The sequence below is a fragment of the Esox lucius genome, chromosome 1 (assembly GCF_011004845.1).
Source record: "Esox lucius isolate fEsoLuc1 chromosome 1, fEsoLuc1.pri, whole genome shotgun sequence".
NCBI classification, from domain to species: domain Eukaryota; kingdom Metazoa; phylum Chordata; class Actinopteri; order Esociformes; family Esocidae; genus Esox; species Esox lucius.
The window spans coordinates 31,937,188-31,942,674 of record NC_047569.1 but is presented as its reverse complement, the minus strand read 5'-3'; the positions used below and the strand labels follow the sequence as shown (position 1 = coordinate 31,942,674).

The following is a 5,487-nucleotide window of genomic DNA, read 5'->3' as shown; positions in this document are numbered from 1 at the left end:
TTGGAACAAAAATCATTGAACAGAGTCAATTTGGTAGAACAAGCAAACAGTCTTCGTTTTTATCAATTCATTTTTTTTAAACTTTCTTTTGGCTCCAAGGGTAAACATTTGAGCCATCATCGTGCACTAGTATAAATGACTGCAAATGTGTTCACATTTTATGATATGTAGTAGTTGATATAATAACACCCTAATGAAACAAGATGTGTGTGATGTTTGATAGTGCTTGAAGAAACTAGGGACACGACGACACACCCAAGCAACCAGGAAAACCCCCAGTAACATACATCCAGATGTCACGACAAAGGACTGCGCAGTTATTTTTGTCAAGGACCATTACCTGCTGTCACTCTTTAATGTGACAAAATGACCAACACCCTGAAGAAAAATGCCTCCTTTCCTCTCCTGACCTTTCCTTTCTGAGGGAAGTGAGCGCAAGTGTCTTCTATAAACACGCTCACCGTGGAGGGGCCCCGTTCATGCAGACATTCAGCTGAAACATTTATCAAAAGGAAATGGTTTCACTAATGTCTTTCCCAGTGGGGAGGAGAGCGCTATGAAGATGATAGGAGAGCAGTGACAGGGTGACAGGAGAGGGAGGTTGTGCAGGGGAGTCACTGATGGTTGTAAAGTGTTGTTTTGGTAGGTGTATGGATATGTAGAAGGGTTCAATCACCAAAAAATCTCCACACAAATCTGACACTGTACCGTAGTTTGATGCTTATTTAACCTTTATTTTATCAGGGTGTCATACTGAGACCGAATCCACAATGACATAAATACACATCAAAGAAAAACAGGTGAAACCATTAAACACAGGGAATCCAAAAATAACATAAAAAGGGAAAAACTAGAACAAAATATAACACAATTTCCAAACAAGTTGGGACACTATGTAAAATATAAGGAAAAAAATAATGCAATGATTTGCAACAATTTGTTATCGTTTCTTGTAAAATATACAGCTCCGGAAAAAATGAAGAGACCACTGTAGGAAAGTTTTGAGTAAGGATCAGAAGAGTTCAATTTGCAGTGGTCTCTTAATTTTAACCCTTCTTTTTCCTCAATCAAAACCTCCTTTCAACTTTTTTGGAAAGGAAAGAAAAATGTGCAGTGGTCTCTTAATTTTTTCCAGAGCTGTATCTCCCGTCCATAGGGTGCTGGCGAGCTGATAAGAGAAAGGTAAACTTCCATTCATTGTGCAATAGAGAAAAAAGCTGAGAGATGGATTCTGTTGGAATTGAAAAAAGGGTGTTTCACACTGGTGCTGCCATAACACCAGCAGAAAATGGAGCCCATAATCTTATAAAAAAGCCCATTTCCACGTGATTCAAACCTTGGAGGCATTACAATAGCAATTTCTGATTCTGTCATTCTCTCGATATAAACCACTTGTTCAAAGTCCAATTATCATCAATGATAAGTGTGAATAATTACCCATGTGGTGCTGATTTTAAACACCATGCTCTCTTTTCCCTCTCTTCTCTCGTCCTTTTGGCTCTTTTCACCTGTCTCCATGTGATGTGATGTGTTTGTCACGTGTTTGTCACCAGCCCGGTGTTCTTGCTCCTGTCACACTGGAATAGGTTTCAAGTGTAAGAAGGTGGGAACTGTGATGCTCTTTTGGATCTAGATAGAAAAAACGGAGAAAGGTATATTATATTTTACACGCACATTTCATTTAGTAAAACAGACTTAATGTAACAGTGTTCACTCATTATTTTATATTTAAGCATATTGATGAGATGCCTTTGAAAGACGCATTCAATTGGTCTATTTCATAGTTTCAGTTTGTAGTTGAGAATTGCCATCCCTGTTATTGATGTAGCACGTCATCTTACAAAGGTAAACAGTAAACTGCCAGTGGTAAAAAAAAAACTGTATACATCAGTGTTGGAACAGACTGTGTTACTACACCCTCTTAAGCATTATTTGGACAGTACTGTTCTACAGGATGTAGTATATTGTGATCATATTGGCTAGAAAAAGGCAAATAACAAAGGATGACAGTCAAACCATTATAAGTGTAGGCTTTTCCTTAAATGAAATTGCAAAGGAAGCCAAGATTTAGTGAGTACCCTTTCCTACACCATCAGAAGGTACTTGGAAACTCTGTCAGGAAGAGGTCTGGCAGACCCAAAGCCACAACAGAATCAGAAGACTGCAGCTTGTGTTATAGGTGGCCCACAGGACTACACCGTCAAGCACAGCTTCAGTGTTGAAGAGACGACTTCCAGCTGCATGTTTGACAGGTGGAGTGGCAGTAAGAAAGCCATTGCTAAGATGGCAAAATAAGAAATAGAGTCTTGCCTGGGTCATGAATCCCCGCCAGTGGTCTACTGAGGACTGGACGGTCTTAAACGGTGTGGAAATGTATGATTAAACTGGGAGTCACTACCAGCCTTCATCCAGGGTGTTTTTCTCCCCACCTTGTAATAATGAGTTTGGGCGATCAGAACCCAGAGCTGACATATCTGGAAATGTTTGGCAGATTGTGCAAAACCAATGCTGTATATCCAACTTTAAAATGTCCATTCCATGGAATGAATTGATTGAAAATCTAAGAAATCATGGCCTTTATTTGTCTGGGTTTTAGTGGGGAATCACTCAGATGTGATTACCATGGTGTCCCTCACTGGCAGTGGATTCAGGCTTCAAGACCTCAAGGTCACTTTATTTCAAAGGGCTCTTTAATGTCATGCTCCATGTCATTCCCTCAGTCTGCTGTGCTGCTATGGTACATTGAATGCACTGGAAAAACTGTTTTCAACAAGAAGGGTGTCAGGGGAGTCTCCCCTCAATCAAAACCCTTGTACCGGCTCTTTAAGTACGGCACTCTTGGGAGGTTGCCGTTTTTGTCTCTTCCCCCCTTTATTCTGTCGTCTTAGGGTGTGTTGAACAGATGGTTTTAGCAGTGATTAGATCAGCTTTGTCATTTGGTAAATTTGCAACTATCTGAAAATCTCAAACGTTCTGCCGTGCTCTGACCTTTACAGCAACAACCCTTGCATTGGGAAGAGCAAGCAGCTGTAGGGGTTTCTAGCCACTTGCAGCCACCCGTTTGCACCTCATCTTTCTTTTATTTTAAGTGTCCTTGTTTCTTAGTCAAGCTCCTCCTGCCTGAGGATGGTGCATCAGAGGCCTCTGACCGATGACATCATAAACTCAGAGAACACAGCACCAAAAAGGCTTTCTCATGCTGTCATGAAGCGTGATTAAATACCAGTCTGAGGAGCATTCTGGTGGCAGTATTGAATATGCCAGCCTGGAGCAGAAGCCTTGAAGGACTGTGAGTCAGCCCTTTTCCCATGGGTGGTATGAGGAAGGAGAAAATGGGGGGGGGGGTTCACTAGCCTCCCCTGAAATAAGATTGCCCTCTAGGTGCCCTCACCAAAATCTCACTTGTTCTTGTTTAACTGTTGGCAGGAATGCATTTTTCTTTTGCCCTCTGAATCAAGTATAAGGAGCTGAAAAATATATAATGTATTATTCAGTCTTTAGGATGTATTAGCCAGAAAGGTGTTTACTGAAGTTTATTCTGAAAATTGTACCAGGTAAGCTGAATGAGAACATATTCTCATATGCAGCGATGACCTGAGACAAAGTTGAACTATCTTGCTCAGGAACAGCACAACTGTTTTTTTTCACCTTTAAGGCCCAGAGATATGTTCTAGGAATCATTTGATTACTGGACAGATCTTATAATCACTATGTTACCTGATATAGTACACCAGTGAACAACACTGATATATTACACCACTGAACAACATTTGTATTACAGCATTGAAAGACACCATATTTTCTTTTATTCAAAACAAGGGGATTTCAAGGGACAAGGGACAAATCAAAATGTAATCATAGCTTCAGTATTTCTTGGTACAGATGTCATAACTTCTTTTTTAAGACTAAGACAGAGTAATGTATGTTGGTGACTTGCCTTTCAAGCTGCCAAACTGCAGATACCGCCAGTACTCAATTATACAGTAGCTATGGGTTTCTCTGACTATTAGTTATTAGTTTCTATGACTTTTGAATGTATTCAGAACCCTTCACCTTCTCTGCTTGTTATAGCCATCAATATAGACAAAACTACAGCTCAGAATCCTCTTGGGTGTGTAACTGCACGCTTTACATACCTGGATTAATGCGGTTTCTCCAATTCTGCCTTGCAAATCCTTTGAAGATCTTTTAGACTGGATGGGAGTGTTGAACTGCGATCTGTTGCTCTCCCAGCATTGTCTTGGCCTGGTGTTCTCGTCTGTGCTCATCCTGTTCCATTTGAAAGGTGGAGATGCGGCATGTCATTAGTTACTTACTATTCACTGGTGCAACATATCAGATTAGAGAAAAGCACATTGATGGTTGGAACAGCCAAATTTCTATGGAATTTCTTGCAACAAGTAGTTCTTTCAGGTCTACCTCTGAATGGTGCATGGTCTTCCCTTCTGGATCCTCAAACTCACAGTCTGAGTTTCTGAATTTGTGTCTGGTCCAGCCACAGAGTCCAGTTCCATAGCTGGGGATGTTCCAGTCCATTCAGGTTTTTGTTCATCAGCCTTCAAGGGTTTTTCATAATATTGTTAAGAACATGTTTCTTATGAAGCTGACCTTCAATATGCAAGTTACAGGACCAAGTATATTTTTTTCATTCTCCCAGGTACCCATTTCTACCATTTTGTGTCCTGTAATCTGGCAGAAGCAGAGCTCGTTCAGACTGCAAATAGTCAAGCTACTTACCAAGTCCCTCGTTCACTTTGTCCTGATGTTTAGCCTTCCTTTCTGCAGAGAAGCAGTGATAACCTTGTTCTAACCTATCTTTTCAGAAGCAACTCTACAGGAGTGTTTACAGTTGCAGCTTGTTCCACTCAGCACAGGAAACTCAGCACAGGAAATTCTACACTGTGCTGTACAGGCCATCCTGTTTATTTGTATTTCTTTAAGTTTTCCATTCTGTACCCATCACTCTTCTGCAGATTTTTAAAGCTGTATGGTGTGCGGCTGACTTGTGTTTAACACCAGTGGTGGCCTGTCCGTTAAGGCATTGGCGCGGTGATGCACATCGTTATTTCCTACAGGATTCTATGTTAGAAGCAGGGGCATCTGTTGTCCTCAGGTGGTCCAAGGGGAATTTATTTTATCATGTCATTGTATTTACTGTAATACACTTGCCTTATGATCTGTTCCTTATATTGTAGCTAGATACACACTAACCTGTTTGTTCACCAGGAGCTCTGGCAGGTAGATGGAAAATCTAGACACTCAGGTATACGCCGGGAGACATAAGCGGAAGCCGGCCAAGAAGAGTGAATGTGTCTGACTGAGTGACTGAATGAGTGACTGACTGAGCACCCATTGTTACACAGCGTAGTTGTTAGACATGCAGACTGCCACACAGGAGACCGGGTATTGAATCTAGCCAGGGAGAAGACAGATTAGCTGAGGATAAGCTGGCTTCAAGCATCAGTAGCCACATACAATAAACCAAGC

At 41.2% G+C, this 5,487-nt stretch overlaps 1 long non-coding RNA gene across 1 annotated transcript; it reads right to left on the bottom strand.

The window, feature by feature from the left end:
* Window positions 1-1,124: 1,124 nt before the first annotated feature.
* Window positions 1,125-4,822, bottom strand: LOC105023085. Its single transcript, XR_828955.3, has 4 exons — window positions 4,738-4,822; window positions 4,420-4,556; window positions 4,137-4,269; window positions 1,125-1,629 (listed from the first exon to the last, which is right to left on the bottom strand). It is a non-coding gene; the product is annotated as an uncharacterized LOC105023085 (long non-coding RNA).
* Between the last annotated feature and the right edge of the window lie 665 nt (window positions 4,823-5,487).